General features: G+C 53.0%; 1 protein-coding gene across 5 annotated transcripts in view; it reads left to right on the top strand.

Annotated features, from left to right (window-relative positions):
- The first annotated feature begins 1,014 nt into the window (after window positions 1–1,014).
- Window positions 1,015–14,155, top strand: part of MICAL2 (microtubule associated monooxygenase, calponin and LIM domain containing 2) — a 220,576-nt gene continuing 207,435 nt past the window's right edge. For 2 of the 5 annotated variants that reach the window (XM_058545992.1, XM_058545993.1), the window contains exons 1-2: window positions 1,016–1,088; window positions 6,552–6,659. The gene's annotated coding sequence lies outside the window, so the exon portion shown is untranslated. Of the gene's footprint in view, window positions 1,089–6,551; window positions 6,660–14,155 lie in introns of all 5 variants that reach the window. The other 3 variants (XM_058545997.1, XM_058545994.1, XM_058545996.1) reach the window with 3 other exon arrangements.

Consider the following 14,155-nt stretch of genomic DNA (forward strand, 5'->3'; position numbering starts at 1 on the left):
CCTGCCTGTTCTCCTCCCCCTGGGTCAGCTCAGTTCCAAGAACGTTTATTGATGCCTACATTGGGCCAAGCCCGTGATGGGCTCTGGGCCCCAGAGGCAAGTAAGACATGGCTCCTGCCCTTGGGATCCCTGTTTCATGATCACTGCCGCCAGGGCAGTCTGCACAAGGTGTCTGCAGTATCTCCAGTTACCAAGCTGCTTTCCACCCCTCACTAGACCCCACATGGTTCACACTGCATGTTCTGTGAATGGTGCTTTCTGGAGCTGTGGGGGTGTGGGCAACCCAGGAGGGTGGGCAGAGCATTTGACAGCCAAGAGAAGAGGTGCTCAGGGGATCTGACTAAGGTAACGTAGCTGGTCAGCACCACTGCCCCTCTTGCCACCAGCTTTATTCTAAGCAAGGCCAGTCCAGGCGAGGGGAAGAGCCTATCAGCTAGCAGGGCGTTTGCTGAAGCCCAGGGTGGTCAAGGAGCCAAGCAAGGAGGGAGAACCACAGCCGCTACTGGAAGCGCAATGCTGCGTCCCCATGTCCAAAGGGGGTACTGAGTTTGCTTTCCAGCTGCCTAGGCCAAGCAGTGTGAGGCCCAGCCCTTGCCCCTCCCTTGCCACCAGGACACCACCACCGGGTTTTCATCTCGCAGCACCAGCACGCCCCGCCCCCATCGGCCCTCCGCTGGTCTCACACCTGTGCGGGTCAGGGTGGGAGCGCCCAGCCGCTCCCTGTGCTCGGGGAGGGCTACAGCCCACGTGCGCCCGCGGCAGCCGCGGTGACAGCTGGCCCCGCTGGGGCGGGCCGGGCCAGGAGCGGGGGTGGGCTCCGCGCCGCGCTGCCATTGGCCACGGGCCTCGGGCAGGGGGCGGGGCCGCGCCCCCGGCTGCCCTGTTATTGGCCGCGCCGCCGATGGGGCGGCTCCCAGCCGGGTTGGCAGTGCGGCCCAGAGCTGCCGGCGCTCGCCGGGTTAAGCCTGCGCGGGGGCGCCTAGCTAGCTCCCAGCTCCGCAGCCGGCCTGCGGGTCCCGACCGCTGCGCCCGCGGCCGGAGGAGAAGGCAGGAGCCGACCCGAGGCTCGGTGGCCGGCGCGGCTCTCGGTAAGGCGAGGGCGGCACGGGGTTCCGGGGAGGGAGGGAGGGCGGGCGCCAATGGGGACCGTGCCAGCTGAGCCAGGACTCTGCGCCCTGGCCCGCGCCCGGGAGGGTCAGGTGCGGCCGCAGCATCTCCCGTCTCAAACCCACCCTGCTGGGCGCCTGGCGAGCAGGCGGCGCTGCCCAGGGAGCCGGGGCTGCCCGGATCGGTCTCTGAGCCGATTAGAACGCAATGAAAACCTCCCACCCGTACCCCGAACCACCTCTCACTCTGTCCCCCAACACCCAAGCCCTGAAATTCTAAGCCGAGAAAATCCCCAACCGTCAACACGGAGGGGGCGCGATGCGCCAGCGGTGCCGCCTGCCACTCGGGCAGAAGATCATCCCCTGACTTTGATTCCCACGATTTGGGCTCCGCGGCGTTCGCGTTCTTTCCCGGCTCTTCACTGTCCCCCCCCCGCCCCCGCCCAACACACTTGCCCCTCCCTCTGTAGCAACAGGAAGTTAAGTTGGGCCAAATGTCAGTGGCCTGGCCGCCTGCGGGTTGGGCCCGGGTCTGGGTCCGGGGCCGTAGCGGTGGCCCCAGGGGCCGCGGCGGCTCTCCTCTCCGCCACGCGCCTCCAGCAGCCCGCGCTCACCCCAGGCCCGGGAGCACCCCCGCCGGGGCGCCCGCGGCGCCACCTTGGCATTGCCCTGCTTGCCCTGGGGAGAAGTGGGGTCTTGCCGCAGCCTCTGCCGCCCCTGACTCGGCTTCCAGGCCGGAGCAGGTGGGGTTAACTTTATCCTAGGCCAGCCTCGCGGCAGAGCTGGGAACGGCCTTTGCTGGATGGGGAAGAGGCGTGTTGAAACCAGAGTAAACGTGTGTCTCCTTCCACGTTGTTTATTCTGAAGCCTGGGTTCTTCTAGCCGAAAGAGCTTTTATTCGGAGGCGCCGTCGGGCCCTGCGGGGGCCCGCGGGGCGTGCGGACCCTCTTGCTGTCAGCCTCGCCTGCTCACTACAGTCTTAAGTGGTTTCCGTGAAGGGTGAAGTCACCAACCGGCCCCCTTCTGGGCAGGTCCCGCGGGAAGAAAGCCAGCCCCGCGTTGGCCCTCCGACGTTGGCCCGTTTGCGGGCCTGGGAGCTCGGGCACCTGCGCCAGCTCTATTCCTGTCCCCTTCGGGACCCAACAAGTGGGCCTCAGGTCTCCAGGGCAGCCCCACCCGATGTTCTGGAGACTTATTGCGGTAAGAACTCACCTTCTGGCAGAGAGAAGACAGATTTATTAAGTGCCTACTGGGGGACGGGTCCTGCCCTGTTGCAGCGGATTTCATGGTTACTCTCCAAAAACTCTGCAAGTTTTGCCCTCTGCATTTCAGGGATGGGGAAACAGACTCAGGTAGAGTAAGGGCCCAAGGTCACACGGAAAGTGGCTGAGCCAGGATTTGAACCAGGCTCTGCCAGAACTAAGTCCAGTGCTCCTCCTGCTGCCCTGTGGCTATGGAAGGTGGTGTGCTGTTGCTGCACGATTATAGCCCCGCAGTGTGCTAACTGGAGGGTCCTGGCCTCTGAAAAGATGCTGTCCAAAGATTCAGGGGATGCTTCTTTGGCAAAGCACTTGAACTGACCTGGGGTTAGCAGGTTGTTCAACCTGCAGCCCCCTTGCCCACCCTGTCCTTCAGTCAGGGTAATGGCTGGTGTTGGTCATGCTGTGATGAGGAGGGACTGACTGCTGGTGTTTTGGTGCTATTTGGAGGGAAGCCTGCCTCTGCTGTTGACGTCTCATCTCTGAGTGTTGGCTTCTGGGATGGTTTAGGAGGACTGTTGGGTGAAATAACCCCTACCCTAGGACTGATTCTAGTTTTATTTTGTTTTTTGGGAGAAGGGCAGGTGTTAGGTATACTGGTTATGGTTGTAAGGTGCTTGAGATCCACAGTTAGAGCACATCTTTATAATAAGTGGCATCACTTTTATCCCTGCCTCGTTCCTGCTTTAGGCCCAGGGCTCTGGCTTTCTGCTCATCCCTCTCTTCTAAGAGAAAATCATGAGTAGCCTAATACCAACCAGTTACACTTTAGTATAAATCGGCTGAAGGCAGGTTGTCACTGTGGTCGTTGGAGGCCCATTCCCAGGAGCTGCAGGAGCAGAGGAGCGCTGAGTAATCCCTGTCTGCCTGTGATTGGGGTGTGTCTGTATTCTCTCTGCCCATGTCCACGCCCCCATCTGGGTGTGCCTCCCAGTCATGAGCCTGCCCCTTTCACTTCCCACTAGTGAAGGGTAGAGGTCCTGCCTTCTTGGTGAAGAGCCTTGACTCTGGCCAGAAGTGTAGGGTATGGGTGCAAGAAGATTTGGGCTGAGCATTGCTAATCTTCGAAGCCCTCCCAGGGCTAAGGGTCTCTGTCATTTAAAGAGCCAGGAAAGGGAATACTGTTCATCATGCTGGGACTTTTCATTCTTTTTATCATTAGATTCCCTACATTAGTGCTCAGGAGAAGCAGGTGGGGTTATTCCCATTTTACAGATGAGGAAGCTGAGACTCAGAAAGGTTAAAACGTGCCCCCATCCCACAGCTAGTGAGTGACCAAGCTTGGAGTCTGGCCCCGGTGTGCGTGAGTGAGGTCTGTGTGGTGGGCTAGATGCCAGGGGAAGCAGGAAAGCCCTGTGGCCATCCTCTGAACTCCGGAGGCTTGGTGTGTGCCGCATCTTTGCTGTGCTTCCTCTTCTCCAGCTTAAATTGTAGTTATGTGTGAACACGTCTTCCCACCCCACTATGAAATGGCTTTTAGACACTCAGAAACTTGGCAGATTTATTTTCTGGTTCTTACAAATCCTCCTTGCTCTGTATTCCCTTAGCCTTTTATACCAGTCTTCATTAGGATATCTACCATGATGTACTGCAGTCCTCTATTTAGAAATATCGTGTACATTTTCAAACACCGAAATAGAGAAAATAGTATAATGAGCCCCAAATACTCATTATCCAGCTTCGACAATCATCAAGGTTATGCCAGCCTGGCTTCAGCTCTCTCTTTTTTCTTCCCTTCTGTTCTTTCTTCCTGAAATTCTTTTTTTTTTTTTTTTTTTTTTTTTGTGGCTGAGGAAGATCAGCCCTGAGCTAACATCCATGCCAATCCTCCTCTTTTTGCTGAGGAACACCGGCCCTGAGCTCACATCTATTGCCAATCCTTCTCCTTTTTTTTTTCCCCCTTTTTCTCCCCAAAGCCCCAGTAGATAGTTATATGTCACAGTTGCACATCCTTCTAGTTGCTATATGTAGGATGCCGCCTCAGCATGGCTGGACAAGTGGTGCGTTGTTGCGCGCCCAGGATCCGAACCCCCGGCCGCCAGTAGTGGAGCGCGCGCACTTAACTGCTAAGCCACGGGGCCGGCCCCTCCTGAAGTATTTTGAAGCAAATCTCTGATATGTCATTTTGCCTCTATGTAATCCAGTATATATTTATTTTAAAAAGAATGTTCTCTTTCATAACCATATTGCCATTATTGCATGTAACAGGATTAACAGTAATTCTTTGGTCTCATCTGTCCATATTCAGATTTCCTTGATTGTCTCAGAATGACCTTCATAATTGGTTTATTCAAATCAGGATCCAAACAAAGTCTGTAGGCTGCATTTGGTTGTCTGTCCTTTTATGCCTGTTTTAATCTAGAGCAGCCCTCCCTGCTTTTAACCAGCCGTTACCCTGTTTTATGTGCCCATCTGGCCACTGGACAGCGAACGCTTGGAGCCTGGAACCCACTTCTCTGTCACGCTGGATCCCGGTGCTGTGTCTGGGACGGGGCGGAGGCTCGGCCGGCATCTGTCCGATTGTGTCATAGCCACTCAGGAAATGCGTTTTGAATGAATGAACCCTGTAGTGGGTTTGTGTGAGTGCCCGTGCCTGTGTTTAGATAAGAGGTTTAAAAAAAAAGATGACTCGCTCGCGTGTGGACGTTTCCTCGGCGAGCGTCAGTCTGTAAACATCCTGAAATAATAGGACAACTATTTGCTGCGCTCACCGCGCTGCTCCGTTTTGTGGTGGAAGCCCAGACAGCTGCCTTTGTGCCCAGATCAGCCACTGGCCTCCCCAGATCACACGTGGGGCTGACAGGGACTGAGGTCATTGCTGCCGAGCTTTGAATCCTGACTTATTCAGCCACACGGATTGCCACGTTATGACCCAGGCACTTGGCGCTGCGGCTGCTTGGAGAACACAGCCCATCTCTCTCTTGGTCCTTCTCTTTCTGGGCAGTGCGTCTTCCCTTGTGCCTTCAGGAGCCTTCTCTAACCTGCCTCATACCTGGGTGAGTTGTGGAGCCCTTCTCAGTTGTTATTCATCTGCAGCTGGTGGGTCAGGACAGAAAACGTGACCTTTCAGTGTCTTGTCTGAATTTGTGGGGAAGAGAGAGTATTACCACTGGCGCCTTTGTGGGTGTCCTAACGAAGGAGACCAGAGGCTCAGGAGGGGAGGAAAAGGTGTGCTCCTCCTCTTGGTAATGCACTTCTCACCTGGTTTCCTTGTCAAGTCTCCTCAAGGTGCTGGGCACTCTGAAGACGTCTTCTGACCCACCCAGCAAGGACCCCTCTCTGCAAACAGCCCTCACATGGAGACTTTTAAAAAAAATTCTCTTTCTCCTCCTCCTCCTCATTCTCCTTCTTAAACATAGACAGTTTTTTCCACTAGGCAGAAATATAACAAAATGTTAAGTCTTTCTGAATGCCAGGGCTAGAGTTGATTTTTTTCCTTTATCTTTTACTTCTCAGTATTTTTCCAAAATTTTTATAATAAAAATACTTTTCTAATGGAAAATCCAAATATTTGGGGTTTTTCCCTTAAAAAAAGAACTTCCATCAACTGATTTGGATGGGTAGACAAAATTATACACGCATTTGGTACAGCTATATGTGTGGATAAGGTCCCAAGGCCATTGGGATTTTTTTTGCTTATATTATTGATTTTATGACATTAGTTTACAGAACATACCTGTACTTCCTAAAAGTTAGAAAGTAAAGAAAGCTGGGCTTAGGAGATGGGAAGCTCTGAAACCCTGTAGCCTCCCCCTCTCCCATTCTACCTCCTCCCTTTCCTTCTGGAGAATTTCATTTAGGTTTCCCCAAAGTGAAATCGTTCTCATATTAGGCTCTTGATTTTGATTTCTTTATTCAGGGAGGCTGAGATATCAGAGGAAGACAGAATGACACTGTGTGTTAGGGCAGGCAGGGCAAAGCTACAGGTTCCAAAGGCCTGTCTTGTCCTCGTGGGAAAGTGCCTGATAGCCAAACACCACCCCCCTCACTTTGGGGGGCCCTGACCCCTCCCTCCACCACGTTCTGTTTTCCTCCCTGCGTCGTCCCCAGAGCCAGACAACATGGCTGGTCTGCGCTGATAAGGCTCCTCCTTTCTGAGCACTGATCATCTGGTCTCAGAAACTCAGAGCTGGCTGCGGTGATCGGAGACATGGGCCCTCTGGTCACAGACAAACCTTCATTGCAGGATTGGGTCCCCGTGGAGTCTGATGTTTGAGATGCTTCCCTTCTCTGTCAGCTGTTGAGGGATTATCCATCCCTGTGTTCGACATGAAGAGCCTTCTGTGAGTACCAGGTATGGTGTCATTTCTCAAATGGGATTGCTCTGTACCTGTCCATGCATCTAAATGTTACTACTCATCACGAGGAAACCGGTCCTGTCTCCATGGTGGCTGGCAGGGAGTTGTGTGTGTACATGGTACTGGTGTACTTAGGGCTGGGGTTTTTAGTGTGTTCTATATGTGCACTAGTGTTTCTCTCCCCTGAGGGTCAGCATAATTTCCCACCCTAATCCCCTCCTCCCAGGGGCTCTCCAGATACCTTGCAGCACCTGCATTCCTCCCAAGGCTCGGGCAGATTTCTCTCTGGGGAAAACAGAGGTAAGGGCAGGCCCAAGAACAGGGACTGCTTCCTGGCTCCTTTTCCTCCTTCCTGGGCAGTGAGGGATGTCCAGTATAGATGTCTTTTCCGCTGACAGCAACAGGAGGGCAACAAGGAGTTGGACGGTGGCCCCTGGTCCCTGAGCTGCCACAACAGCAGGTTTCTGGGACGTTTGCAGGCCCGAGCTCCTGACACATGCCGTCCAGAAGCCCAGCCGTGCCAGAGACAGGAACGGGAGTCTCGGAACATCCTGTTCTGGCCTTGCCACCGGGTATCCGTGTGTTAAGATGCGGAAACTACTTCTTTGCTTTTGTGACTCTGAATGGCTGGCCTTGGCTACTCATCTGAGTACTGACTGTGTCTGGTAAAGATTTGCAGGATCTCAGGGTTCGACTTGTGCTGGGGGCCAGGAGAATGAGGTAGGGGAGGATGAAGAAGTGCCTGGAAAAGAGTCACTTGGACCTTTTGGTCACTAAGGAGAGCTTCTCCTGGAGGAGAGTGGGCCCAGGGTCTGCTGGGGGCCTGGCAGAGCTGCTGGCCCCTCTGTTGGACAGCTGTTCGTGGCTGCTGTGTAAAGTCAGGGTGCTGACGGCTCTGCGCATCAGGACAGCTGGGCTTTTGCACAACTTGGCGCAAAGGTGATAAGAGTCAGAGCTCCTTGCTTGGAGGAGGGAGGAGTCTGATGGCCGATGAAAGGGAAAACAGAAGAGAGGACTAAGCAGGGGGATCGGGGCCTCTTTCTAGACCCTCAGGAGAAGATCAGTCAACTTTTTCCTCAGGAAATGTCCTGTGGGGCTGATGCAAGTGGTTGGGGCCTTGGGGACTATGGGACCCATCCTAGGAGAGCTTCTCGGCCGTCTGCCTGAGTTGCAGCACATTGCTGTCGTGAAGGAACAGGAGGCTCTGGATGAAGTCTCGGGCTTCTTCTGGATTCCAGGCTTGCTGCAACCAGGACTTCCTGCTTGGTCCAGGTTTCCTTCTCTAGCTCGGGTGTGTCTGTTATCCTGGACCTGACATCTTGGACTCTCTTAAAAATGACTCACCCACCCACACAGACATACATAGATGCATAATACTCACCCCCCCCACACAGATGGTGGTACTCACCTCCACACATTCATAGGTGATGGTACTCACCCCCACACACATGCATAGATGATGGTGCTCACCTCCCCACGTGCATAGATGATGGTACTCATCCCCACACACATGCATAAATGTTGGTAATCACCCACACACACATGCATAGATGATGGTACTCACCTCCGCACACACACATAGATGGTGGTACTCACCTCCCCACATGCATAGGTGATGGTGCTCCCCTCCCTACACATGCATAGATGATGGTACTCACCCACACACATGCATAGATGATGGTACTCACCCACACACACATGCATAGATGATGGTACTCACCCACACACACATACATAGATGATGGTATTCAGTTCCCCACACACATGCATAGATGATGCTACTCACCCACACACACATACGTAGATGATGGTACTCAACTCCCCACACACATGCATAGATGATGGTACTCACCCACACACACACGCATAGATGATGGTATTCACCCACACACACATACATAGATGATGGTACTCAACTCCCCACATACATAGATGATGGTCTCACCCTCCCTCCCCATGTACATGGATGATGGTACTCACTCCTCCCCCACACACACATAGATGATGGTACCCACCCCTCCACATGCATAGATGATGGTAGTCAGACACACACACACACACACACACACACACACACACGTGGATGATGGTACTCACCCACACATAGACATGGAGGCATGCTAACATCATCACTCAGTACAAAGGGAATTCGTTGCAAATTGTGTCTCTTCTTCCCATCCTCCAGCCCTCAGTTCTCTTCCTCAAGGGCATCTGCTGTCCCCAGTCTCCTGTGGATCCTTCCAGACAGAGTCTAGCCATGTATCTGTGCCTGTTTCCCTCTTTGTTCCTCTTTGGACCTGCTGGGAAGCCACCAGGATGTGAAGTGACAGGGCCCCAGGGCTACTGAGACTCAACAGTTTGTTGAACTAGCCAAAGCTTACCTACTGCCACTCCACACTGCTTTGCCACTTCTCCCCTTGAGGACTCTCCTTGTGTTAGATCTGTGGGTGTCAAGAGTCTGGGCACCGAGAATAAACCTCAAGGGCATGTTCTGGATGCAGATGATATAGGCACAAGACAGGCTTGGGCTCAAATCCTAGCCATGTGACCTCGGGCAAGTCAATGAGCCCTAGTATTTTAGTCTATAAAAAGGAGGTCATTACGCCTGTCTCAAGGGATTGATGTAGAGAAGAAATTAAAAATATTTGTGAAGTGCCTTGAGTAGGTAGGCGCTTAAAAATGTCAGTTTTTTTCCACTTTTAAGGAGTGACCCCTTTTCAGGATGAATGACACTGGCCTGGAATCCTCTGGATGGCTTTCTGGAAATCCTCTCAGTGGTTTCCTGAGCGTTTATTTCCCTGGAGAAGGCAGCCAGTTCTCCATTTTCTCCCAAGTTAACCTCCCCACCACCACCTCCTCCTGCGCCTGGGGAGCCCAGCCCCTGCCTCTCAGCACCACCTCCTCCTCTGTCCCGCCACCCCCAGCCTTCCCTCCTCCCTTGGTGAGCAGGATGCTGCCTGCGCCTGAGAGGGCTCTGGGCTGTTTATGGCTGTTCTCTGCCTGTGTTTATGTTGTAATCTCTTCAGAAGCTCCTAGCAGATGTCTGTTTATTGCTGAAACTTCGTCTTTATCTTCAGCATGAGAGAAGAGAGAGGCTATGTTTAAAGATCTTTAATTGGCATGGCTGCACAATACAGCCTAGATTGCCTCCAGGTTCATTCTTCATCGCTCCTGCTCTCTACCTATTTTGAAACTCTTTAAATCCAGGCTGAGAGACCTTATATGTCCTGATCTCAGAGCGGCACTGAAATTTGGCAGGCAGTTGTAATGGCTTAAAAAGGTAGGTCAGGGAAGCAGAGGCAACCAGGTGACTGTCTTTTTCTAGCTAGGCCAGATGGCGTGAATGAGAGTAGCATCTCTGTGTCCATAGAAATTGACACCTTTCCCCGCTTCTGCCCCTTCTGTCCACCTGCGTGCTGCCTGCTGATTGGCTGTGAGGTCTTAAGCGTTTCCTCTCCTCTGGACTCGGACTCGGACTGGGGCTCAAGGTGAGAATGGAGTGGAACTAGGGTAGTTCCAAAGGATCCTGCCCTCCCGGGAGGGGGAAGGCAGAGGGCATGGGTCACAGACCTTGGGATGTCAGATTGAAAGGGCCCTCTGGTTCTCCCTCCTGCCACCTTGCTTTTTACCTGTGGGCAAACTGAGGCTCAGAGGCTTCTTGATGCTGAGCCGAGGCCAGCGAGGTGCAGTTCCTTACTCAAGGTCACCCAGCCAGGTCGGAGTCAAGTCTGTTCTCCATGCTCCATTTCTGAGGCTATGATCCATCTCGGCAGCGTTACTTGAAGCTGGCCTTCTCTTTTGAAGGACAGAGACTCAGCCCCCCATCTCACAGCTCTCGCATTCTTTGAACTTAGGATGTCTGCTCTAGGAGCGCTGGTTTGCACAATCGCTTAGTGCAAGATCTTTCCTTATCAAAAATACCTCCCCCAGAGCCTCGGGGCCTAAAATTCCCACTGTTGTTTTCAGCCCTGTTTCCAGAGGGCCTTTGGTAAGAATACAGCATTTAATTGAGAAGGACAACACATTGACAGAGATTAGTTTATCTCTGATTAGCTTTCAGCTGAGAGCTGAACCTTGAGAGAAGTGGGGGATGAGTTAGCTGGGAGGAGGTGGAGGAGAATCAGAAGGAACTGTAAATAGGGTGCTGTCGAGGAGGGCGTGGAGCGCAGTGGCCAAGGCTCCATAGGTCACAGTATGCAGCTGCTGTGCTGGGGGTGCTGTGATGAATGACAGGAGTGGAGCCCTTGTCTAACATCTGGAGGGAGGCACATTAGACAAGCTTACTGATGCCCACCCATCAACATAGACTGTGGAATGTGCTTTGGAGAGTCACACAGTGTGAGGGAACCAGAGGAGACTTCCTGGAGGAGGTGGCGCTTGGTGGTTGAGATGGGCCTTGGGAGATAGGTAGGATTTCCATAGGCAGAGATGGGTGGAGGTATAGCACAAGGACATGTGGAAAAGGGAGGGCATGTTCAGGGTGCCACGTGGTGGAAACCTGGAGGCTGCCTAGGGAAGTGGTGGAAGCCAAGGCTGGAATCAAGCCAGCCCTGAGTGCTGGGGGTAGAGTAGGGAGTGGTAGCAGCCTTTGTTAGAATCGTTTCTGCAGGTGTCAGATGCTCGTGGAGCATTGTGGGCCATTGTCTGAAATGCTGATTCTCCCCCTTCTGTGGTCTCACAAGCGCCTGCATATCCCTTCAGGTGGGTGCTGCCTCGGGTTGCTGGCGCACACTCTGAGTTTACTTCCCCAGTAAGGAGGAAGCTATAGGCCATGCTGGCGGGCCTGGGGCTGACTTGATGCCTCCGGGCAGCTGGAGCGTGAGGGCGGGGGTGCTGACTCCCAGCCTTTCCCACAGCCCTCTGGACATCCTGGCCGTGGGGAGGGGACAGAAGCTGAGCTCAGCTTCTGCCTGCTCCAGTGTTAACCTGGCAGGTGGGAGGCAGTCAGATTTCCACATGACAGTGGAAATGAGGCCATGACAGCTACGCCACAGCTGCATCCTGGCCTAGAGAGGCTGTTAGATGTTAGAGGATTATAGGATACAGTCTGCTTTCAGACATTTTATAATTGAAAAAAATGTGCATCTTCTAATTAGTGAAATGTGATATTTAAAGACAGCCCTCTTGTTCTCTCCTGGGTCTTCTTCCAGATTAACAACCCATGACGTGGGTTCAGGTCTTTTTATCTTCCCTGTGGTTCTCCTCTGAACAAACTCCAGTTTGTCCATATTCTTCTAATACAGTGGGGGCAGTGCCCAGGCCACATATGGTATTCATGCTGTGATGTGACCACAGCAGAGGAAGGGAGCTATCACCTCCCTAATTCAGGCCATTCTACTCCTTTTAATGCAGCCCCAGATTGCTTCAGCTTTTCTGGCAGCTATATCACACCATCGTCTTACTGACATGACTGCTAGCCAGATCTTTTTAACATGTGGTGTTACTAAGCTCCATCTCCCCTGTCCTAAACGTGTGTGGCTTTAGAATTCCAATGCAGCGCTCCCTATTTTGTTCCCATCTGCTTCAGAACAGCCATTTCTGTTAAATTTCAACTTAACTTCAGTGCAACCCTGTTCCCTGGAGCCCTTTCAGGATCCTATTTAAGTATGCCCTCCATAGCATCACCCAAGCTGTGGATAAAATGCTTATCCAGAGAGAGCCCCCTGGCACGCTGCTAGAGACCTCCTCTCCAGTGACGTCAGATCTTTCATCAGCTTCCTTTGGGAATGGTGGTCCAAGCTGCCCCTTGCCTGAGTCTCTGTCCCTTTGCTTTTCTGATCTCGGACCAGACGCCTTCTTGATTCTAGATATACCAGGTCTATTGCAATTCTCCGTCTCCCATCAAGCATCCTATCACAGAGAGAAGTGAATGCTCCTTGACATCACGTGTTCTCAGTTCCCAGAGGGCTCCAGGACAGCTTTCAGGGGCCCCCGGGCTGCCCCGCAGAGACGCAATCGGCAGTTCAGTGGTCTCATCTGCAAGAGTTTCCAATGCTCTGGGCCAGGGCACTTGAAGTCATTGAAAATATCTGAATATCCTTTTTTAAAAGACCAAGCTCCTCTCCCATCTCTGCGCCCTTTCTCATCTCAGTATTGGATCTTTACTTGTCAGCCTAAAGATAGCTCTCTTTGAGTGGGAGCCGAGGTCCAATTTCTCAGGGCCCCTTTATGCCTCCGGACCTCTTGGCTCAAGACGACCCCCCACCCCCAAACCTTCCGGCCCTCTGGGACATGGTGTGCAGCCGCAGCTCCCCCGGGCTTGCCTCCGCTGGCCGACACCCTGGGATAGGCCCTGCATCGCAGTCTCAGGGTTTTCTTGGTTATGCATCCTTCTGCCAGTGATGGGACGTGGGCTTTTTAACAACGAGCTTGTCAAGGGTTCCCAAGCCGCCACATGGCTTCTGTTCTGTCGCACTTACATGGCAGTTACAGTGAGCCAAGCACTGATGTAACGTCTTTGTAAATATTAACTCCTTTAATTCTTGTGCCAACCCCATGAGTAGATATTGCTGTTATCCCCTCTTACGGATGAGGAAATTAAGGAACAAGAGGGATTAACTGACTTGCTCAAGACTTCACAGCTAGTAAGGAGGAATTAGAATCTAGTCATTATGGTGAGCTGCCCGCTTCCTAAAAGGCCACCCCCACTCCTTCTCCTTCTGCCTCTCCCTGCCTCCCCCGTCTCTCCCTGCCACCCCCTCCTCCTCCCTCCTCCCCACCTTCCCTGCTCACTGCATAGGTAGAGTTGCGTTTCAGAGTCTAAATCATTTACTTCCTCAATCTCAGGTCCCAGAGCCCTTCTGTTCTGCCACCATTTGAAGTCTGTTTTCTTCGAGTCTCAGGCACAACTTCCCCTTCTTGGTCTCTCACAAACTTCAGAGGAAATGATGGCTTTTCCTCCACAGTTCCTGTGTTCTCCTGGTAGCTAACCCGTTCCGCCACGGTTGTGGGAATTAGGTTAGTCCTGTTTCTGTGGACGCTTCCTCTCTCTCCTGGAAGATGAAACGCTCAGCGAGGCCAGTCAGATGCGGGGCTTCGGCACTTGAGGGTGGTTGGTCCACCACCTGCCGCCAACCATAGGAGCTGCCTCTGGCTGCCTGAGATCTGGATCAGCCACCAGCCCCGTGGCTTCCACAGGGACTTTACCCTTATGCCTCAGTTCTCCTCTGTCACACACATGTTCTCTAGAACACTTCCCTCCCTTCGTTTCGTGGGCATTTCACACAGATGCACATCTTTCTTCTAACATAGAGATACTCTATCTCCTTGCCTGTTCCAAGTCCACTCCTTTGCAAGACAGACCCTGGGCACTGAGACGTGTGTGTAGTCTGCTACCAGCTACGTCGAGAAAATACATATTTGTCTTTGCGTGTATGTACATAAACATCATCAGGGACGTGACACAAGCAGCTAACTGTAGTGGTTACCTGGTCAGAGTGGGGCAGCCTGGGTAGAAAGAGGAGGAGAGACACGTCTCCTGTACACTTTTGTG

Source organism: Diceros bicornis, chromosome 7 (assembly GCF_020826845.1).
Source record: "Diceros bicornis minor isolate mBicDic1 chromosome 7, mDicBic1.mat.cur, whole genome shotgun sequence".
Lineage (NCBI taxonomy): Eukaryota > Metazoa > Chordata > Mammalia > Perissodactyla > Rhinocerotidae > Diceros > Diceros bicornis.